Source organism: Melozone crissalis, unplaced genomic scaffold, assembly GCF_028551555.1.
Source record: "Melozone crissalis strain CALT ecotype California unplaced genomic scaffold, PUWL_Pcris_2 ptg000044l_1, whole genome shotgun sequence".
Classification (NCBI taxonomy): domain Eukaryota; kingdom Metazoa; phylum Chordata; class Aves; order Passeriformes; family Passerellidae; genus Melozone; species Melozone crissalis.
Window position 1 is genome coordinate 2,104,084 of NW_026535822.1, and position 24,220 is coordinate 2,128,303.

Genomic DNA, 24,220 nt, shown 5'->3' on the forward strand with positions numbered 1-24,220 from the left:
TGTGGCTGGGGAGCTGTGTGGGCCAAAAGGATTATGGGCTGGCGGCCTTGAGCAGCTGAAGATGAGGCAGCGTGTGGCCAGGGGTCCAAGAAGGCCAAGGGCACGGTGGCTGTGCCAGCAGCAGTGGGGCAGCAGGAGCAGGGCAGTGAGCGTGGCCCTGTGCTGGGCAGCGCTGCGGCCACAGCTGGAGTGCTGTGTGCAGCTGTGGGCCGTGGGAAGCAGAAAGTCATGGAGGGGCTGCAGCGTGTGCACAGAAGGACAGGGGAGCTGGGCAAGGGGGTGCAGCACAAGGCCAGGGAGGAGGTGCTGAGGGAGCTTTAGCCTGGACAATGGGGGGGCTCATGAGGCACCTTCAGGCGGACTTCCGTAAATCGCTGCCTTAGATCCATAGATCCAAAGCTCAGCGCAAGGCCTGTTTCCCTTCCAGACATCCCCTCATTGCATCCAAGTGCTTTAGACACTGGTGTGAGTAACACTTTCGTATTTTGTTTATTTGTTTGTTTGATAGAAAGAAAACCCTGGTGCAATTTCTCCTTCTCCAGGGAGCAAGGGAGCTTTGTCTCAGTCTTTCCTGCACTTTTACAGCACTGGCAGAAATTCTCCTAGAATTTTAGTTTTCAAGGAGGCAGTTCTGGATAATGCAGTATTTTTGCACAAGAACACATAGTTTGGGGCAGGGATGTTGGTGCAGAACGAGCTGTTCTGGTGCCAGACCAGCCAGTAGGGCTTGCCCATCATTTTCCAGTCAACGGCTCCCATGTCTTTTGGCAGCCCAGGGAATCAGTGTGTGCTGTGGTTGGGCCTTGAGCAGGAAATCAATGCCCTTGCATTCCAGCTGGCCCTCAGAGATTAGAGGAGGTGGGAAGGGCTGGGCTGCATTTCTGATTCCAGCCACTTTAGCACCATCAGTGTGGTCAATTGCAAGAGAAGAACTTGCCCGAGCAGAGATGCACAAAGAGTGCAGTTCTTAGTGCAGTGCTCTGAGTCTGATTGCATTCCATAAAGACCCACATGCTCCAGAATCCCCAAGAGTGTGGGTTACTGAAGCAACAGGAGAGCAAGTTCAGGATGGCTTCTGACTGGGGCACTGCTACTGACTGTTGATGTGTGTAGCGACAGAAAGGACATTATTGATTCAGGGTGACCCCCACGTGGCAAAAAATGTGCTTTGACTCTGTGATTTAGAAGTTTAAACAAATGCTTCATTAAGCTACGTTATAATACACTAGTACTATGTTAAAACTATAGTAAAGAAATACTATACTAAAAAGATACTAAAGAAAAACTAGTGACTGTCTCCATACAGTCTTTTATCTAATTACCTAATCAATCTAAACAACTATCCCTAAAATGCAATTAACAAATCACTTTCAGTAAACAATCACTATACACATTCTTCATGTACTAAACAACAAGAACAGCAAGTAGAGATAATAATTGTTTTCTCTTCTTCTCTAAGTTTCTCACTACCTTCTCTTAAAAAAAACCTAACAGAGAAAATTATATCTCTCTCCATTCAAAGGATGTAAATCCCACAGAATAGTAAAGAGAGATTATAAAAGTGAGATCTGTCTATTTATCTATCTATTTGAATCTTCCTGGCTCTGCTCCAAAGCAGTGGAAGATGCAATGCTCACCTAAACGCATCCCTTCAGGAGAGACAAACAGGACATGGCACAAGCAGAGGGAGGCCCTCACCAGACCCTTGAGAAATGCCACACCTTCCCTGTCAGCTGCCTGAGAGGCTCCTGCAGCTTCAGACCCAGATGGCCCCTGAATGTAGGGCCAGGGTCACTTTGGAATCTGTGCCTCCCCTCAAACAGAGAATGACCCAGCAGAGCAGCAGCACAGTGCTTTGGGAACGTTTGAACCCAGCAGTCTTTGAGTCTTGGCCCACAAAGGTCATATGGGAAGCTGAAACCCATCTTCTCTTGCTTTCTGTGCAGGTGCTTCTAGAGAGAGAGCAGGAGCAGAGTGCTTCATCAGAGACACCATGCCAGACTCAGGGAGAGCTGTTCCCAGCTCGAGAGCAGGAAGAGCAGCTCGGGCAGCAGGTGGAAGTGCCACAGGAGAAAGGCCAGGTAAGCCTGACTGGCCAGGGCACAGAGGGAAGGGCAGGAAGAAGGGCATAAACCACAGCTCTTGGGACTGAGGAGGCCAGGAATCCCACAGGCACTGGAAGCACAGAGCCTTGGAATCTGAAGAGATCAGCCCTGGGACAGGAGGGTTACATTGGGAGCAGATGTGGGTAGGGAAGCAGAAAGAAGTGGCTGAATCAATGTGATTTTGAGGCTAAAAGAGGGAAAAGCTGAGTCTGATGGCAGCTCCCAGTCACTTGCTCTGCATTTGTGTGCACAGAACATCCAGGTAGAACCACAAGCAGAGCTGCCCGAAGCTCAGAGTGACATGGCAGTGAAGAGGGGGAATGAAGACATCCAAGAGGAGAAGAATCTCCCATTGCAGAGGGACAGTCAACAAAAACAGGTGAATGAAAGAATGCCAGCCACTCCATATTGAAGTGAAGGGGAGAAGGACCATCCTGGTAATGCATCGAGCTCCAACTTTATTGATCAATCAATCACCTTAAATAACAGTGCTAACGAACGCCATGAATATTCTGTAATCCAATGTCATGATAGGCTAACAGAGAAACTTCTAACCACTCCCTTTGTTTTAGAATACCTACAATTGTTTATTAAAAACAGAAACCAAAACAGAAACCAGAAACTAAAACAGAAACCAGTGTTCCCAAAACTTTGACATCTGTTCTCAGGATGGCAGGCCTTCCCAAGGACGGTGTTCTGCTTGCCATGGGAAGACAAGCTGAGAACTTTATTGTTTATAGAATGATGCCTGAGAGAGTCTAATTGTTTACACTAATCAGAAGGCTGAGAGCTGTTAGAAACTGCTTTTACTTTTACCTCTTACTTTTCTCTCAATTGTATGTCTCATGGCCTTTTTCTTTAAGCCATTCCTGAAAAACTCTCCAACAACTCCACTCATGAAAGAGAGTCCTTTCCGTTGTTGTTTACAGAACATGGACAAACAGGTGCCGGCACAGCTGCAGGAAACTGAGGCTAGGATCAAGGCAAGGAAGAAGAGGCCAGATGAAAAAATTAAAATCATCAAAGAGAAAATTAATTGCCTCCTTGAGGAGCAAAAGGCTCTGGAAAACCGAGTGAAATATCAATAGGCACTGCAGTCACCCAAGGGGTGGTTTCTGCCCTCCTTGCCTTTGCAGTGCAGAGCAGCAGGGGGTGGGGTGTTGCCTCTGAGTGCCATCCTGATGAGGCCTCTGTCAGAGCTGCTCTCAAAGAAACTTCCTGCTCTGCTGAATCTCAGCTGATGATCTAGACAGTGGCATTACTCCCTTGGCCATTTAGCCAGCAGTCATCCCAATGAACTCCTGCTGGCTTCTTCCAGGTGACCTTGTTTCTTGAGGTGTTTTTGCAGGTGAACATGGTCACTCACATAGATTTGGAATACGAGCTACAAGCTGTCTGTATCCCTTGTGAATCTGCTCCCGTCCTTTACTTTCTTCCCAGACAATGACTCCTGGCTGACAGGGACAAGCTGTAGTCTCTGACTGCTTTGTTCTGTTTGACTTCAGGTGGAAGTGTCGCCATCCTACCTGGCAGCCTGCAGAGAGTTCCAGCAAATGACGGGCAACCAAGAGCCCCGAAGCTGGCATGAGGCCCAGGAACTGTACCATCCAGAGATTCTGCAGGATAAGCACGTCCCAAGGAAGGTGCAGAAAAAGAGAATTTCATGGCAGGAGGTAGAACATTAGAATGAGGAGCTGCAAATGTATCTGCAGACCTAGGAGGGGGAAAGGAGTCTTTGGGAGGAAGTGGAGCAGTTGTTGCTGCAGTCATCCTTTAGAACAAGAAAGTGGCTATGAACTTGAGTAAAACCAGCCTTTGGTTTTGACCATTTGGTTTCACAAGCGGACATCCAAAGCAATCCAGTTGAAGAGCTCTGCATGTGGCTGACAGCAGCTTCCTAAGGGCTTGCATTTCAAATGGCAATCTCTCTTGCATTTCAGGGCAATCTCTGCCACACCTTCCTGACATCAACTCATTTCTTCTCTCAGATCTACACCAACTCTGACACTGAAGCTGCTGCAGCGGAGCCGTCCCAAGGAGCCTTTGCTCCCCAGCCAAAGACGTGGAGCCTGAGCACTTGGTTCACCTCCCGTGCTGACCCAGCTGCTGCTCAGCAACTGGAGATGGCGGGTGACTCCCTGGAGCAACACAGTACGTCTGCTATCTTTCTTACCTGAGGGACAGTGTATTGTGTGCACATGTCAGCAGAGCTGTACCAAAGGGTTCTCCTCACTTCAGTGTCACAGAAGTGCTGGCATTGCTCCAAGGCAGCAAGAGAGAGCTCTGGGTGTTCCTGCTGCCTCTGAGGGCAGCTTAGACTGGCTGGAGATTGCCTGGGCTTCCCTCTCTGCCGAAGGCAGAAGCAGGAATTGTTCCTGCATCAGCAGAAGGCTGTGACTGCTTGGGTTCTAGGCACTGGTAGAAGCCCTGCTGAGATCAGTCTCTAGGAGAACAAAACAAGCCCTTTGTGATTCTGTAGCACAACCCAATGAATCTGCTTCTTGCCTGTAACAGCTGCCAGTGCTGTGCTCTCAGATAAGACCTGGTAGAGTTGAGAAGAGAGCCCAGTGGATTCTGTGTCTACCATCACCTGTTGGGACAAAAAGGGCACTGATCCACACCTCGGTGGGGCTGATCTCAAAGCCCATCCTGTTGTGTCCTGAATGGGGGCAACAGCTTGTACGGGGCTCAGGCTGGCCCTGGCTTCTTCCCATCAGTGCCTGTCAGTGCTCATGCTTGGGCTTTGCCAGCCTTGTTGTGGTCACTGCCCTGCCCCTGGGGGCTGGAGGGACTGCAGAGGCTGGAGCCTCCCTTAGCTGGGAGGGTCCCGCTGCTGCCCGGCTGCTGCAGCGCGGAGCTGCCTGAGGCTGCAGCCCCTTCTCTGGGCCGGCTTCTGCCTCTCACGGCCTGGACTCACAAGAGGGTCAGAATCTGCTCTGGGCAGCTCTCTGTGTCACAGGGGCGCCTGAGGAGCACTGCTGTCCTCTGTGCCCGTGCCCGCCGTGCCGAGTTGGGAAGATGGGGACGTGTGCGGTGCCGAGAGGGCGAGTGCAATGGGAGCGACTGATCCGCGCTGTCAGGGTGACGAGAAGTGGTGTGGTTCTTCACGCGGGGTTGGGGCAAGGGCGTCTTTGAGCTCAGCCTGCTCATAAAGGGTGCGGGTCCTGATGCTGAAAGCCCCGTCGCAATTGGTTCTGGCATAAGCTGCTCTGGTTTACAAATGCAGAGGCATTCTTCTGGCAAACTGCTGCAAGGTGGAAAAGATGGGAACACTTGGCAATATTCCTCCTGTTCTGAACTTGACATCTGTTCAGAGCAATTGATTCTGGATGTCCAGGTGCATTTAATCTTAGCAAGTAGGAAGCCTTTTCTAAATCTTGCAGTCTTTATTCCCAAGAAAACAAAGGCGCTGTTAGTTCCAGCTCTCCTCAATGTTTCTAGATGACAAACTTACTTGCCTTGGTAGGTATTCTCTTCTGGTCTCAGTCTCCTCTTAGAGGAGACTCCTCTGCTGTCAAGAGGTCTCTAACTTCAAAGGATGCAAGAAATCAGTCTCTGTGCCAGCCAGACTTGCACTGTGGATGTGCTGTTCTTTTCTTGTGTTTCCAGTTCCTGTTCCTGTTGTTGTTAGCCAGCTCAGAGCTGGCTAACCAAGGGAGGGCTCAGAGCCCCCGACAGTGGGGCTGCCTTTTGTATCTCCGAGAAGGTGGGATCTCTGCTTTAAAGTGAACATCTTGCATTTTGTTTCCCTCAGGGAGAATGGTGAAGATGGAAAATCCCATCATCAAATACATTGAACTGGAAAATATTGGCAGTGGGTGAGTCCAAGCAATGCTAATTTTACATAACTATGCATCAAGTGTTTTGCTGGTGGAATAGGTATCAGGCGTGAAGTCAGACAAGCTGCAAATGTGTTCAGGCACTGGGCTTAGATTGTCAGTGCTGATCAGAATTTCTAAGTGTGCTCAGAAGGCATTGTCAAGGACATCTCCATGCTTCCAGTGTCCTGCAGGTTTTAGGCATTTACAGCACAGATCTCCTGTGTGTGCTGGCTTTCAGTGCAAGATCTAAATGGCTTCTCATTTCTCTGCTTCTCTTTTGTTTCTAGGAGTTTTGGAGAGGTTTTTAAAGCACTCGACACTGCCTCAGGAGGAGAGGTAAATATCAACAGCCCCTGCAGACTCTGCTGCTTTTGAGGGGCTTTCCCCTCTGGTGTGAGCTGGGGCTGGAGCTTTGGCTAGAGCTGAAAAGGCACAAGAAGCACAGACTGGTGCCAGCCTGCAAAATACATTTGGCACTTTGTCCTCCTCAGCTGCCGGAAGGCAGGCACGCAGGGCAGCGCTTCCTTTCAGACAAGGACGCGCTCACTCGCTCTCCATTGCTAAAACAAAGGTGGTGCCTTAGAGCACCTCCCTGCTCTTTGGGGCTACAGCTTCAGAGTCCTGAATTCTCAATTCTGGCTGCCAGCAAATCCATCGGAAAGTTACTGGTAGTTCCTTAGCCACCTGCAGTGCCTCACTTGGCAATTGCACATAGGGAGAGATCTGCAAGGTGCCCTAAAAGCCCTAAGCCCTGCCCATAGCCCAAGATATATCCACAGAATATTAAGGCATGGAATAATGTCAGGGTCGGTCCTAGGGGAGAGATGACCTTATGGTTCGTAGGAATGATCTCAGAGTGCAAAACACCAACACGGTACAAGGGGGTTTGCAGTGATAATCAGATCAAATGCAGTTTTATTGGAATAACTACAGCAAAAATGCGATAGAGGGATTAAGGGAAAGAAAAAGATAGAGAGAGAGAGAGAGAGAGAGAGAGAGGAGAGACAGGGGATATAGCTACCAACGCAGAGACGAAGTCCTTTGGTGCAGTCCAGCCGAGGTTCCACCTGCTACGCTGGGGAGATCTCAAAGGCTCTAGCTAACTCAGAGGTTTTTATTACTGAAAATTGTGACGGGGGGAAACAGACACAATAGGGAACAGAAGTATTGAAATAACTACAGGTAGTCCATGTTCTCAGCAGTAAATGAGCTTGATAGATGTAACAGGTAGTCTACGTTCTTAGCAGTAAGCGAGAGCCATTGTTTTCTGGCTCCAGTGGTCACAATCTGCAGGCAAACATCTCGCTTCAGTCAGCTTGCCTCCCCCACACACCACCCCTGGGCTGGGGGTTTCAGTCCCAGTCCTTGATGGAGAATCTTCTTACATCTCAGTCTGTCTGTCACGGTGGTTGTAAAACAGGTGAGGGTGTTCTGTGGGAGACCACCTGAAACTCAGGAGAAGTCCAGCCAGGCCGAGAGGTGGGACAGCTTCCAGAGCTGCTATTGTTGCAAATGGGGCATGATGCCCTCTTCTTAGCATACAGCAAACACACTTGTGAACACAATAGCTTAACACTGAGCTTTCAGGTCTCAGGGCCCGTGGCGTGTGACTTTTCTCCTTCAGAGCCAGATATAGACGGGGGGGGTCTTCTCTTCAGTGGTCTCCCAAGGATGATCGTGAGGCAGATGAGGGAAAATTATGACATACTCTCACAATTACTTCTTCTGAATCCTAGAAAGAGCAGCAGAGATTGTGGTCAGAGGTTTGTGGGTGATAGTTGAGACACAACTGTTACCAAGTGGACAAGGCATAATATCAGTGGCCCCATATATCCTGTGCCCCCAAGGCAGCAGAGAAATGGGCTGTTGGAATGTCAGTTCCTAATTACTGCAGTGCTTAATCACCAGGCAGTTTGGCACAGCTCAGCTGTGTCATTGCAAAATCACTTGCTCCATGTGCGTTGCTGTCTCCTACCACCAACTGCTCAAGTTACTGATTTTCAATGTCATTTTAGGTGGCCATAAAGAAAATAGATATTCAAGGACCGAGGAGGATGGAACGAAGCGTTAATGAAATCCAAATAATGAAGAGGTACAGGAGTCCCAATGTTGTGAATTATTTAGACAGGTGAGTGGTTATGGTCTTATCCCATGTGTGCATTTACATACAGCAAACATGAGAGGTTAAAAACCCACTTTGGTCAGTGGCAGAAAGTAGAGCTGTTAATTTTTATTTATTCCTATCTCTCTACTCATCTCCAATGGATGAGAAGAGAGTGCATCCTGTCTGCATGAGTCTTCCCTGGCACACCTAGTTTGAAAATTATTCCAAAATTATTCAAAACCTGGATCAGCTGTATCTTCCTTAGTCATCAGCCTCGAAGTTTACTGCCTCCACATTTATTTAGGATTGATTTTTTCATGTTTCTGAAGTGCTGATGAACCGTCCTAAAATGGATTTCCCTTGGATTGTTGCCCCTCTTTGCCATTGAAGGGCATGCCAGGAAGACTAGGTGCTTCTTTCCAGAAACACCATGCCTGACAGGTTTTTTATCTGGGCTGTTTCTAAACTGCATTTTTCACTTGTTAGCCATCTAAGACATCTCCTTTTTCACAGCGGTGCCTGTCTCCTTGAGACTGCACAGATTGCAAACAATGCACAGCCAAGAGGGAATGTCTATTGCTATGATTCTGTCCTTGTCACAAAGGCATCTGGAAATAAGAAACCTGGAAGCAGAAATCAACGTAGCCATGCATGCTCATCTCCACGGCCTTGTTTCCTTCTTTCAGCTACCTTGTGGGTGAAGAACTCTGGCTAGTGCTGGAGTACATGGACGGAGGCACCCTGAACGATATCCTCAGCACGACCTCCCTGTATGAAGATGAGGCAGCAGCCATCAGTCGGGAGGTCAGCAATCCCATCTGTGTTTCCAAGGGCTTGGGCAGGATTGTCTGGGAAACAGGGGCTCAGACCTGCAGTGATTTCCTGTGCCAAGCTTTGGTTCTGTGTTGCTGCTATGCTATGGGCAAGTAAAAGCATCTCAAGTGAAAGGCCTGCCAGTGCCCCTGCACTCCCTGTACTCAGTGCCAGTACTCTTCTCTCCTGCTGTTGTATTCTCACTCTGGCTCATGTCTTTTTACTTGCTGTTCTCCACCTTGCCTCTCTAAATGTTTGCCTGGAGTCTGTCTTCACTGCATTCCTTGCCTGTGAAAGCAAAGGTGCTGGTGGCAGGAACGGAAATGATCAGCAAAGAAAAAAGAGAGAGACTCGTTTCTCTCAGGCCTCAGCATACAAGGACAGGAGTGCAGCCAAAAGGCTCTTTGCTTCTGAGCACATGCACTGCAGCAGCAGTCATCCTGGCTGGTTTGCATCCTGGCTGTTGCTCTTTCAGAAGCTGACATGCCTTTCCTCAGAAAGGTCCTGCTCTGCAAGTGTTGGAGCAGCAAGCTCTTCCTCTCAGTGGCACTGTGTTCTGCCATTACTGCCCATTCCCCTGGAGAGGGAATCTTTTGGATTCTTTGTTGCCTTTCTTGTGGGATGAAATCACATCACTCATTTTTGCCCTCCTCTTTCTGTTTTCTCTCTCAGTGCCTGCAAGGACTGCATTTTCTTCACACAAACCATGTGATCCATAGAGATGTGAAGAGTGATAACATCCTTCTCAAAACCGATGGTTCTGTCAAGCTGGGTCAGTGTATTCTTGGTCAGGAGCAGCATTCCAGGGATGTGGGTGTGGGGCTGCTTTGAGTGACAGCCAGCTCCCCAAAAATGGTGCTGGGTGCAGTGCAGGGACACCCGCTGTGAGCTGAGGGCACAGTTGCAACGTGCACAGGGATAGGAGAAGGAACAAGCAGTCAAGAGTGGCCTTGCTCTGTGTGTGTCCCTTCCCGAGGGAGGGAGTTATTACAAGTCTAAAGCTTCCAAAGAACAAAAGATACTACTGGAGACAGTGTAAAAAATGGGGGGAGTTTAAAAGTCGCCAATGCCAGGAGATTCAACAGCACATTTTCAAACATTTCTACTGGGGAATTCTTTGGCTTGCTTTCCTAATTGCACAGAATTCAAATAGAAACAGTGTTTTGCTTTCTCCTCAGGTGATTTTGGCCTCTCTACTCAGCTCAGCCCTCAGCAGAGCAGACGGTGCTCGGTAGTCGGGACTCCTTGGTGGCTGGCGCCCGAAGTGCTGACAGGTAGACCATATGGTCCCAAAGTGGACATATGGTCTTTTGGAATTGTGGGGATTGAAATGATAGAGCAAGAACCTCCCTACTGGAACCAAAGTCCCATCACGGTAAGGAGGAAATACTCACTGATCCCACTCTCTTTCTCACCTGTCCCTTGTCCTGCGTGCCATTGGACAAAAGCCCATTGCCATCTGCCTGAACTGCTTCCACCAAGGACCCCTCCTAAAAATGTGCCTGCAACACATCAGCATCTGCTGTAGTTGTGGTTGCAGCAGTGGGGGAACTCAAGCCTTACCACATGCAAACAAACTCCAAACAAACTCTATTCTCAGGCAACACTTTCCTTTGGCTTTTAAGTGCTTCCAGTCCTTTGGCTGTGGAGATGGCCTTAATAGCAGAAAAGAAGCATCTAAAAACTGCTGTTATCTTTCCAGAAAGGAAGGAAGGCAACACAAACCCAACAAAGTTTCTAAAACTGTGGTCTTTAGAGATGAGCCTAACTCCCTGTACAGTTTCTTCTCACTGGGAAACATGCCTGAAACCTGGGCATGAGAGTGTAAAGGCCACTGAGTCTCTTCTGCTTCTTGTACAGTGCTGCTGAAACACTCAGTCACCTTGTTTCTCTCCTAGCCAAAGGCACATTCTCTGTGTCACCAAGCCAGAGCCTGGTGATGCGGACAGGCTGCCAAAGCCTCCCCTTTGTTTCCTGGCTCTTTCTGGCATGGGCCTACCATTAATGCATTGACTTGAGTAGCCAAATGAGCAGAGGGTGGCCATAGGGATGGCACCTCTCCTTCTTCTGACCATGACAATTTTTCTTTTGCTGCAAAATGGGAACCTGCAATTTTCAGACTGCTGAGAGACAGAGCTGCAGGTGGCTCCTTTGTGCCCAAGCAGGAATTTTCATCCCAATACATTTGTGCAGGCATCTAAATGTGTCTCTGTTGAAGATGAGATTGCAAATGTTGATTTCCTTTCCTGGGATTTAATTGATGGATTCCCTTTCTTTCCTTCCAATGACCATTGTTTTCAAGAAAAGCACAAAAAGTATGATGAGTTTAGTTCTTGGGCACGTGCGCTTAAAGGACCAACAAGCACTGCAGACATGCCTTTCATGTACTAAGCCTTGAAATTAGTTTGTATGGCACAGTCCCTCTTCCAAAAAGCCTCTCAAGCTGGTGTGAATCCTCAGAGAAGCAAATGTGCTTTTGCTGATGTAGTTCCCACTAACTAGGTCAGCCAATGAAATCAGCTGCCAAGGCAAGATCTGCGGGATGGTGGAAAAGCTGTGGCTGCATCAGGGTTTGGGTGTTTGGTTGGTAAAGGAAAATGATCTCTGGGTCTCTGCCAGGGCAGAAACTGCCACTGAAGAACAGAGGTTAAACTAAGGGAGGTGGGAGAGCACTTAGAGATGCGAAAGCAGCAAGTGGAGCCTGGCGTCTCCTTTTTCTCCAGGCTACACAACTGATAGCCACAGTAGGGACCCCACGGCTGCAGCAGCCCAACCGATTCTCGCCTTGCCTGCGTGACTTCCTGAGCTGCTGCCTGCAGAGAGACGAGGAGCAGCGCTGGTCTGCCAGGGAGCTCCTGCAGGTAAAATGTGAAGGGGCTGCAGGTGAAACAGGCTCTGAGGGATGGGCTCCTCCTCCACTCAAGTCCAAGGCATCACATGAGCCCCCTTCCTCCTCACCTCCACTCTTGGTGCTCTTCAAATGAAAATGGTGAGGAATCCTAGACTGGGCTGGGCTGGCAGGGCCCTGTAAAGGTCCTCTGGTGCAAGTGTCCTGCAATGAGCAGGGACATCTTTAAAGAGATCAGGTTGGTCAGAGCCCTTTCGCACTGGAACCGGAATGCTTGCAGGGATGGGGCACCTACAACCTCTTGGGGCAACCTGTGCCAGGGTTGCACCATGCTCTGAGTAAACAAGTTCTGATTAGATCCTATTTGTGTTTAAAAATATTCACCCACATCCTATTGTAACTGGCCCTGTTATAAAAGATGTCACTCACTTTCTTCAAAGCCACTCTGAAGTCTTGGAAATTGGCAATAAAGTCTCCCTGGGGCCTGTTCTTCACAAAACTGAGTAACTCCACCTCTCTCTGCATTTCCTGAGCCGGAGAGCTCCTCTGGCTCTTTCAGTCTCCCTCTTTTGTCATTTGGTGGGGTGTTCAATTTTATCTAATGGCAAAAGAATTGAAGTAGAGCAATGCAGGGTACAGAGACATGAAATGGTGGTGCAGGAACCCAAGGAAGCCACTCCCAGCCTCGGGGTCAGAGATTTGGCCGTGGGCAGGAGGGGTCTCGGGGGGCTCACTGTGAGCCTCTGAGGGGCCCTGGTTTGCGCCCCCCAGCCCACCCTTAGAGGTTTCTGCCACGCAAACAGGCACAGCTGGGAGGGACTTGTCCCAGCCCCATCTGCTGCCTGGCACGCTCAAGCAGACGGGAACTGTGCCAGGGTTACTGCCGGTTTGTGTGGCAGAGAGGGAACTGCAGGGCCCAGTGCCACTGAGCTGGCCCTGCTGGGAAGGAAGGAGCCATCCAGCACACGAGTGGCAGGGCATGGAAAGGTAGATGCTGCTCTGTCTCCCTGTGGGAATCAGCACAGTGCCTGTCTTTCAAAGAGAGGGAGCAGTGTGAGGCTTTAGAGATTCCTGAAAAGAAGAAACTCCAAGGACAGAAAGCACCATTTCTAAAGCACTGGCAGGGCAAAAATCCTAGCAAGATGAAGACACCTGGATAAATGGATGAGTAGGATTCTGGGCCACATTTGCCTCTGATGGCAAAGTCCTGCACATAAAGATGGAGGTGTAGATGGTCCCATTGGTCCTCTTCCTGCATCCTTCTATAAGCCAGAGGAATCCTGTGCAGCACTGAGCTTGGAAAGTCATGGTCCATTATTTTTTGTTGATTTGTTTTTTTTCCCTTTTTGGCAGCATCCATTTGTAACATTTGCTGAGCCTGCGTCCAGCCTGGTGCCGCTGATTGTTTCAGTGAAGAAGAGGAGGAAGACAACAACGTGACAACCACATCAGGACCATTTATTCATCCACCAGTTTAGAGTAGGATTGTAGGTTAGGATTAGGATTAGGATTAGGATTTGGATTAGGATTAGGGTTAAGGTTAGGGTAATAGTAGGATTGTCTAATAGGACTGCAGAGTAAGATTGAAAATGAATACAATTTCTGAAACCACAACTCACCTTGAAGATTTCCTTCCTTCTCACTCAGCGAATACGCTCAAGAATTTCTTCTGAATTATCTGTTGTTTCTTAAAGGTGGAAAGTGACACGGTGTCTTTGGAATGGTGTGAAAGTCGGGAAAAAGGATGTTCTTCGTTCATCCTCCACAGACCACACTGCCTTTAGAATCTGGTCCACTGGTCTGTTTTTGGACTGCTTTGGTATTTCTATTTAAAGGGAGAAAGGGCAATGGCATTTGAAGGCAAAACCAAAAGAAGAATGAGGCAGCCCAAACACCCTGTGCAGATGCAGGCCTTCAGCTGTGACTGGAGAGCACTGGGGCTCCTGCCACTTGGATTTGTATCCCGAAATGCAATAATCTCTTTGGTTGGAGGAGAGGCTTGCTCAAGTCAGAAAGCAGAAAGATCAGAGAGGGTGCTCGGGAAGGTTTCCTGTGGTGCAGAGCTGTCAGCGCCTGGGAGGTGAGAGTGGGCCCGGCCTTGGTTGGGGTGGAGCCCCAGCAGAGCCCCGGCAGAGGCCGGAGCAGGCTGAGCCCTGGCAGAGGCAGGCTGGAAGGAGGCCCTTGGAGCTGCAAGAGGCAGCAGCCGGGCCCTGGGTGCCTGTTCCTGGCAGCCGGCATATCCTCCGCTCTCAGAGCCCAGGTGGCAGCTGGCAGCTGCCCAGGGGAAGCGCAGCCGTGCTGGACACAGCCCAGCCTGGAGGCATTGGCCCTCTGGAGTGTGCCCAGCAGCAGAGAAAGGCCAAGGGCAGCCGAGGGCCGCTGGGCTGCCTGAGGATTCCTCCTCTTCTGCCGGCTGCCCTGCAACTCCTGGCAAAGGTCAGCAGTGTGTGCAGCACTCTGGGCACCGGGGCAGGGAGCCGGGCTGCTCAGCAGGCTAGAGCACAGGGCAGCCTCCTTCAGGCCCGGCTCTTGGGCCAGGGGAAGCGAGGCCAGCGTGAGGCAGGGACAGCTTGGCAGGGCACATCTGCAGGAGCCAGCGCCTCACGCAGCTCTGGGAGGAAGCGCCTGCAATCCTGCATTTCTGCACTGAGCCCGAGCAAAGGTGTGAGATGCAGAGTGTTTGGCAGAAATATTCAGGCCCACCAGGCCAGCCTGCTTTGTGCTCTCTGGCCCACAGCAAGCGCTGTGCAATGCAGCTCACACCTCTATTGCAGGGCTGTTCTTCTTCTCAGTAATCATCGCTCAGCTGTCTCTCACTGACATATTGCTGGCTGAAGACCTGTCTCTTCCATATCCCCTATAAAAAGACCTTACCTTAGATTCTCAAACTTAGCATGCATGGATGTGAAAAAAAAACCCCCACAAATCTTTAGGAAAATCAAGACATTAAAGCAGATTTCATTTATCAAACCCACCGCAACTGCATTAAAATGTGGGTGTATGAGCCTTTCTTCAAAATTTTCTTAAGAATATCTCTAGAGTAACTTTTGAGACATAAGTATGCTGCCCCTAACAAGTCCAGATTACTTGGCAAAGGGTAAGCAGTCATCCATTAAGCATTCCAGCAGTTGCTTAGCATTTTCTTCTGATAACTGATCCCTGGATATTGCAACCAGCTTCTGATTTGTGTCTGCCCACTTCTATTCCATGATCTGAGCCAAGAGCAATAGTACCATTGTGAGTGCATCTGAACAGATTGGACAGTGACACCCCATCCTATTGCCTAGGTTCTCCCATGGAAGATTCCTTGCTCTTTTTTCTCTGCCACCAAAGGGGATCTGCAGTCCCTGCCGGGCACTGCTCGCTCTGGGTTGTCAAGGCAGAGGCGATGCTCTGGTGCACTTGGCGCAGGTGAGCCTCGGGCCCGGGCAGGGAGCGATGCTCCGAGCTGCCGCGGATCCGGCGGCGAAGCCGAGCGGTGCCGTGGCCGGGCTGGGAAGCCGAGCGGCGCCCGTGGCGCTGCCTCCCCGGGCAGGGCTGTGCTCTCAGCGCCGCCGGGGCTGCCGAGCAGCGCTTTCCACGCGCCTCCGCCTCCGGAGCCAGCCCCGCAGCCGCGCTCTCCCGAACCGCACTGACCCGCGCCCGTTCTCGGCCCGGCTGCAGGACTCCGTGATTCCGGGCTCCCCGGGTTCCCAGTCCGCCTGCAGGAGCCTCCGCTCCTGGACTCCCCTCACTGGGCTCTCTTCTCTCATCTCTTTCCCCTCTTTCCCAGGCCCTCTCCACTCTACTCCGGATCTCCCCCCGTTCACAGGTTGTCCCCTGTCTCCTGGGTTCTCCCTCCTCTCTCGGCTTTTCCCCAGTCCTAAGCTACCCCTTGTCCCAAGCTCCCTCCTTTCCCGGGCTGTATGTAGCCAGTGCCTTTATTCGTCTCCCTGGATCTGCCCTTCTCCCGATTACTCCTCCCTCTTCCAGGATCTCTCCCCTCTCCCCGGGCTCTTTCCTGTTTCCCCGCCTCTACCCTCTTGGAAGGCTACCCACCCTTTGCCACGGATCTCACCCCCGCCCCCGTCCCGTGATCTCCCCTACTCCCGGGCTCGTCCCGCTCTCCTGGGATTTTCCCCCTCCTCCCAGCATCTCTCCCCTCTCCCGCTCACTCCTCCCTCTGCCACGTCTCTCTCCCCTCTGCCGGGATGTCCGCCGGTTCCCGGAGCGCCCCATGCCCCCGGCCCCTCGCCGCCCGTCCCTCGCCGCCTCGGCCGGGCCGCTCCGGGGCCGCGCTCGGAGCGCAGCGGGGCCGGGCCGGGGCCGCCGGGGCCGCCTCAGCTCCGCCCCGCGGGAGGAGCCGCCACAGCGCCCCGGCAGCGGCCCCGCGCAGGCGGAGCGGCCCCGGCTGCGCCCGGAGCTGGGCCTGGGAGGGGCTGCGGCCTGGGAGAGCTGCTCCGGGCGCGCTCCGGACACGAGCAGCTCCGACCTGTGCTCGCTTTGTACCCTCAAGGCTGCCGGATGCCTTGCAGTGAAGCTGCAGTGCCCGGGCTATTCCGGTCTCTTCTGGTCCTCAGCTGAGTATTGCTGGCCGCGGGTCTCTGTACGAATCACGAAACGGACGGGACTGCTGAGGAACGCGCCTCGAGCTGTTTGTTTTCCAGCATCAGTCTCATGACATGGTTGTTACAGTGGGAAGATGCCAGCAGCTCACATCCCTGGCAGGAGGCAATGAACTTAATGGTACAACTGACTTGAAAAGTTTTTTGACCACTCACACAAAGCAAAAGCATATTGACAGTAGTTCTGTGCAACCACTATAAGCACACGTAGCTTTTGTTAAAACACTGCTTGCTTCTTTCAAACACTATACCTGCTTGTAAGCCTTAAAACACAATGCACAGGGCTCCATTATTGTGATAAATAGGTATCATTCGTGCTGATAAAATTTGAAACAGTAATTGATATTGATAGAGTAATTAATATTTGAGAATAATAAATAGTTAAAAAGTTGTAATGCCAAAGAAGAGAGGGAGAGGAGGGGCTCCATCCCCCTTCCCAGCTGCTGTTCTCAAGGACCACAGGAAAGAAGCTGAAGATACAGGTGCTAAAAATGAGCAAGAACCTGGTTCGGTCCCAACAAATGCTAATTCTAAGGGATTTATTGCCTTGATATGTAGATGGAGTGATACGTTAGTCTTGGCTTACATTGGCTGTACTGGCTACGTACTGGCTTGATGCGCATGTGTAACCCAAAGGTGAATTAAGGACAACGAAGAAGACTACAGGGCCTTCATCAGTGACGACCCCCGAAGACTTGTGCGACCACCAAACCGAGTGGTGGCGCATGCGTGGTAAATGTGGTGAGGAAGGCGGAGACAGAAAAGTGACGAACCGAAAATAGGAGGAGATGGTATTGACATATGGCGTATAAGAGGTGATTTTCACATGGCAACCTTGTACGTGAAGTGGCAAGGGTCAAGAACTCTGCCCTCCGTACCCTGCGGTATCTTTTGCTTATGTGCTATTATTTGAACCAAATTATCCCTTATTTATATATTTTCTAAACTATTCATTAAAAATTACTGCTACCTTAAATATTGGGTTTTTTTAAATGGGATAATTGCGCAAATATTACAATTATTAAGCTTAGAAGTTCCTAATATCTTGCTAGAGATACTTTTCTGTAGCTCAGGGAGTCATTCCAGCCAAGCGTTAATACACTGGTGCGCCAGTATCAATCAAGTTAGAATGAGCAGCCCAGCTCAGCTCCATGGAGCAGCCTCTGGACTGACTGACAGAAGTTCCCAGGCAGTGGGAGCTCTCCTAAGATGCAGACATTGCATAAGTTCAGAGTCTGGGGGCACAGAGATAGACCAATGAGATGTCTCGTCCTGGGAGTTTGGAATGGGCTAAATGGGCTGTGGGTGTTGAAGGCAATAAACGAAGCTGTTTGCTGATGACCAAAGGGAGTTCTGTTGTGTTACATCTCAGACATATGAATGTCCTGGATTCTACAGTAATAGACACAAACCATTGTTCTTATTGTCCTTAGTTTTCTACTTCTTGTATAACTTTTCTGCTGACAAATCTACTGCTTAGCTCTAACCAAAGTTCAGCTTTCTCTGAGATGTGACTTTTGCAGCTTTCCCAGAACCCTCTGATTTGAAGGATTCCCACAATTCCCCCTCACGGTTCGGGTAAATAGAAGCCTTTGTAACCGTGTTGTTTATTACCTACCTTGCATTTCATAGCTTTACTGCAGCATACCTGCTTCTTACTTGCTTAAAGCATCCTTTTTGCTCACATTAAGCCTTGCTATATTCCAACACAGCAATTTTAATGCTGTGAAAGTCCAGTCAGTTCAAAGGGCAAAAGTCATGTCTGATAGCAATTCCAAGTGATTGTTCCAAAAAAGTCTCACCTGTTCTAAGCTCTTAATTCAAAACCTTCCTCCACGTCTATACCTTCATCCACCATCTGTGTGAGATTTTGAGAATTCTCTGTGAATTCATTTCCTACATCTCTCTCTTGTGTGATAAAAACTTCTTTGGTCCTTTTGTCCATCATTTGTCACACACACACCGACGTATGCAAGGTATTACTACCAGTATCACTGGAAAACACCCAACATATGGAGACCTATTCTACAAGGTCCCCTTAGCCAAGGTGCAAAGCTCCATCCTTGGAACAAATCATCTAACCATAACCCACCATCTTCTTTAATTGGAGCTGTCAAATCTTTCAGCTTTTTTGTGCTTTTGGGGATGGATTCAGAGTGATCAGACCGGTTCATACAACACAATCCTTCAAATTCCACACAACCATGTCTCTGTGCCAGTAATAGAAAATCAATTGCTACTCCATTTTGAAGGGTTGCATGTCTAACACTATTAACATTGGTCAACATGTAACGGATTGCAGTGGATGTGCCATTAGTTTGTTTACTCAGCCAACATGCAACCCGATCTAATGGTTTCAATGCCATTGCTGAAGCCAGCTGGGGTAAAAACAAACCTGCTGAAACCCTTTTCGCTGCCTTCCAAGGCGGGAAATCACTTCTACAGTATTCACGATAATGACGACCAGATCTTGTTCCCCTTTGCTTTTTCCTAATGACCGCTTTGGCAGTAGGCGCAATTACAGTGAGCATCCCATTGCTACATGGGCCACCTTCAGGGCATGATGGGATGCCCTGCCAGGGCCTATCTACACAGGTGAACCAACATCCTTTTGGTAATTGTCATGGATATTGGTCAGCTTTAGAAAGCACCTCCCTACATTCTTAATAATTACACCAAAACCTTGAGTTTCTGTATGCAAAATAATGGGGAGTAACATTGTACCTTGGAGGATCACTTTCTTGCCAATCATTAGCTGTAAATGTAAGGCAAAAATCCATTGTTAAAGGACCAAGGATTTCTAATTCTTGGGGTTCAGGTACTGCTTTGGGAAGTTCTTTTTCCCAAATGTTACAAGACTATACAGGGCTCCTCCCATTGTCAATTTCACCAGGCTTACTATTGAATTGCTTTTTGACCAAGGGCAAATTCTTTACTGGCACACTGACTAGTCAGGTTGAGAAAGGCTTTTCTGTTCCGAATTAGACAAAGACATGGTATCCGAGCCTGCTGCCTTGGCTAAGGTCACCCAGACATTTGGTTTTGGTTGTTGCACAGACAAATCTACACTATAAATTGACTAAAACTCTGCACTAGAAGAAGCAATCAAAACTGACACCGTAGTAACATTTGATTTTTGCAGCATCCTTTTTGTGAGCTAATTGTTGGCTAAAGCTCCTCCCATATCCTTCTCAATTCAAAAACATTACTTCTGACCTTTAATAAAAATTACCCAAAGAAAACCTACACTTATTCCCATAGAGCTCTATGAAACCAACAAGTGACACATTTATAAACCACATAAAATCAGAGTTTGCAGGTTCCACCGATGCACAAGGAAAGTCAGGTGTGACCTGTGATCCCTCTGTTTGGCTCACGTCTGCGTACTTGCTTCTACGGTGTTGAGCTCGTCAACTGTCCTGCGATATGGTGCGATATGGTTTGATGTTTTTTGCTGGGACCCACTTAATTCCTGCACCTGTAGAGAAAGAAGCAAACACTTGGTCCAAAGTGATTAATGAGAAAGGACCTTCAATTGGTGCTGTCCCAGGGTTTCTAATTAAAAAAGGAGGATTTTCTTTCAGTTTTGCCTGTGTGTTATTGTAAAAATGCCTAGAAATCGGTGGATCAGGTTCTGCAACAGAGCTGTTTAAGAAATTAAAACATGCAAAGCTTTGTTTAACCTCATCTGTGGTGTGACCTCCACTCCCCCCTCTCTTGATCCAGAATGAGTTTTAATGTCTGATATGTCCTCTCAGCAACTGCTTGGTTGTGGGAGAATGTGGAATACCAAGGATATGACAAACACCCCAATCTTTAAAAATGTGGCCAATTTTTGAGATACATCTGTGGGATCATTGTCAGTTTTTTCTTCTTGGGGCACACCCAGTGAAGCAAAAGCTCTGCTAAAAATGTTGACAGGCATGATTACCTGCTTCCCCTGTGTGAAGACAAGCAAAAACTCCACCAGAGTATGTGTCCACTGAAACATGAGTATTGGTAAAAATACCAAAGGAAGGCTATTGAGTGGCATCCATTTGCCATAAGTGCAGGCTTTGAAAACCCCGTGGGTTGAACAACTCTTTCTAGAAACAGGAGGCTGTACAAGCTGACAGTCAGGGCTAGTACTAATGATAGCTTTACCTTGACGTTTGGAAATTTGAAACATTCGCACAGCTGGTTGTGCGTTTTGGTGAAAAAAGGCATGACTCAGTTTTGCTTGTTCCAAAATGTTTGGCAAAGTGTTTGAAATAAGCACTGTCCGTTTGTCCGCTCTCACGTTTCCTTCCACGAAAAATCCAGGAAGCGAAGAATGAGCCCTGATGTGAGAAACAAACTGTGGATTAGTTTGTTATTGTAAAGTTGTAAAAAGCCATGAAAGCCAATGATATCAAGTGTCATTACTAGGATTCTTTAGAACTGATCCTTCTATTCTTTTAACCACATTAGCAACAAAGGCAGAATGTGTGAATAAATTAAAAGGTTGTGGGAAGAACTGAGAAGCCTGAACCACAGCAGCAAGCTCAACCATCTGAGCAGATCCCTCTACTATTTGAATATCTGATTCCCAAGTTTTAGTTGGGAACTTGGTTTGGTTCAACCAAGTAATGACTGATTTGTGACTTCTGCCAGATCCCATCAGTGAAGAGAGTTATTGTGTTTAAAGGTTCTTTACTTAACAAAGGTTGCTCTCTAAAACTCAATTTTGCCTGCAACAATTTGTGAGCCAGGTAATGAACAGAAGCAATATCTGCAAAATTTAATAATTCTCGTTGCAAATCATCAGAATTGGCAGTATTTTGCATTGCCCAATCAAGATACTTTTTTTCAGTGGTAAATAGAGAACTGCAAATTCTTCACCTGCTCAACTTAATAACCTTGTTCTGGCCTTAATCAGAATTTGTGTTATCCTCTCTAAGACTGTAAAAATTGTCTTTAAAAACCTTGAGGGAAGAAAACCCCATTCTATTCTCAACAAAGGATCTCTCTCAGAAGGGTCTGATTGAAAAATGACAGAACAAAGTTGCATCTTTCCTCCTAAAATTGCAGAAAAGGATGGCTTTTCTGGAATACAGCGATGAGCTTATGGTCTTTGGAGAGCCTCCATGACCTCGTCATGCGCTGCGCGAGCTTCAGGTATTACAGTTCAGGAGAGTCGATGGCGCAGCTTCCTCTCAACAAATTAAAAAGTGGACCCAATTCATCGTACGTGATTCCCAAAACAGGTCTGACCCAACTGACGTCTTCTAGAAGCTGTTGTAAGTCTTGCAGGGTGTTGACACTGGTCTGGAGCTGTATCTTCTGCAGTGTAATAGTTTTTTCAGTCATCTTCCATCCCAGATAGTTCCAAGGTGGAACTTCTTGAATTTTGGGTATGGATATTTTAAGTCCAGCATTTTGGATTTCAGTAACAACACTAGGAAAACTTGCTCCATCTCTGGCTTCGTTGGAGCTGTGATGAGCAAATCATCCCTGTAGTGTGAAATCACGGATCTTGGATACTTCTGTCGAACTGGAGACAAAACTTGTGCGACAAAATATTGTCAAATTATAGGCAAATTCTTCGTTTCTAGAGGCAATGTTTTCCAGTGCTATCTCTGCATGGGTTCTCTTTGATTGATGACTGGAACTGAAAAGGCAAATCTTAGAGCATCATTGGGATGAAGTGGGATGTGGAAAAAACAATCCTTTAAATGAATGACAATGAGAGGCCAGTGTTTTGGGATCATTGATAAAGAAGGAAGTCCAGGTTGAAGAGATCTCATGTCTTCAGTCACTACATTGATCTTCATGTCATGAAACAACCTCCAGGAGTCCAATGCCTTCCTGTGGATGACGAATACTGGTGAATTCCAGGGACTCTTTGTGGGTGTGATGTGACCTTCTTGTAATTGCTCCTTTACCAATCCTTTAAGGCTATTTAATTTTTTCTCTGTTAAAGGCCATTGATCAATCCATATAGGAGGACCAGTTTTCCAGTTCAGCTTTCAAGTGGCAGGTTTTGACGTGGTTTCCATCACAGTCCCACCTCCAGTTCTGCTTCCCATTGGGACAGGACGTTTCTCCCCCAGACGGTGAGAAGCTTCTGAACAAGAAAAGGACGCACCATTGCTGTCTCTACTTCAGGACCTGTAATGTTAATCATGGATGCACTTTGCAAACATACGGTAGCATCTCCAGTCCCTGTGAGAGAACCTGCAGGAGCTGCTAAATCCCAACCTCTGGGACAAAACATGTGAGAGATTACAGTGACATCTGCACCAGTATCCGGCATGCCTGTAATGTAAATTGTTTTACCACAGTGAGTCAGGAAGCAAGTCAATTTTGCTTGCTTGCGGTCCAAAAATTGCATCCAAAAGATCTCAAGCTTCCAAATGGCACAGACAGCATTGAATTCTCTGGAAAGTTGTTTTGCTTGGCTGTACTCATGGGTAGAAGAAATGCAATAGCTATAGGTGTTTTTGGTGGAGTCGCTATAGGAACGTTACATGCAAGATTTAAATATATTGGTTTATTGTTAAAATCTACTGAAACAACCGTTGGAAGGACTGAAAGTCTGAAAATTTTGGTACTAGCTCTGCCTAGAATCAAAAGCTCCTGTCTTTGCTGATAAAACCTGATAATTGCAGTAGAAATACTTTCATATCAGAAATGATTTAAAAGGTATATCAATTTTGGCGGGGGCCAATTCAAACCTTGTACGGGTGGGTATTGACCTGGGACCATTTGAGGGATGGTTGACTGAGGGATAAATGACTGAGGTACCAATGCCATTTGACTGGGTAATTGACTGTAAGGAGGTCACTACTTGTGTCAAGGTGCGGTGATAATCCGCGCTCTTTTTGGAGTTTAACGACAAAGCTTTGCCATCGATGTCAAATTGAGAATGACAGTACTTGGCAAGATGCTTCCCTTTCCTACACTGAGGGCAAATAGAAAGTGGTTTAGGTTTGACTGTTGTTGTAGGACAATCTCTTTTCATGTGTCCTGCTTTACCACAAGCAAAGCCACAAGCCTTTTTATCAGAGTCCAACTGTGCAGTACCAACAGATTTTTAGAAAATGTTTCTTTGTGCTTCAAGGGCCTTTTCAAGCTTTTCCATTTTTTGTCCCCAATTTTCTCCCAAAGACTTTCCCAGCATATCTCCCAATGGTTTCCTAACTTTTCTTAAGAATCTGCAATCTGCTTTCCAAAAGCATTGACTTGCACTTTAGCAAGATGTTTTGGAGAGATGAGCTTACTGCAAGCTGTTAGCATCTCTGTTACACTTGGAGGCTTATCAGGTAAAGTTATAATAATTTTTTTGCATTCTTCCTATAAGTTCTTTGATCTCATGGTGAGAAGGAATTTCATATTGTGGATTTACATCATTATGACCATATCTTACAAGTAAGGCAAGGAAGTGTTTATTTGAATCCAAATTTTTTCTAAATTTGGAATAATATTAGACCGCTTAGGTAGTTGCAATGGAAGGTCTACTGTCAATTTAGACCGTGGTTTTTTTTCTTTTTCATCACTCCTGTATATGATCCATAGGAACAGGAATTGTTTTCACAGCAATCAGCTGTCCCATGAATCCTGCCAAAAAGCTCCAAGTTCTCGTCATTATGATGAGAGCTGTAGAAGTAATTTCATGCCTTGGAAGGCTGCAAAAAGGGTTTCAGAAGGTTTGTTTTTACCCCAGCTGGCTTCAGCAATGGCATTGAAAGAATTAGATTGGTTTGGATATTGGCTGAGTAAACAAACTAATGGCACATCCACTGCAATCCGTGACATGTTGACCAATGTAATAGTGTTAGAAATGCCACCCTTTCAAACAGAGCAGCAATTGATTTTCTTTTACTGGCACAAGGACATGGTTGTGAGGAATTGGAAGGATTGTGTTGTATGAACCGGTCTGATCACTCTGAATCCATCCTCAAAAG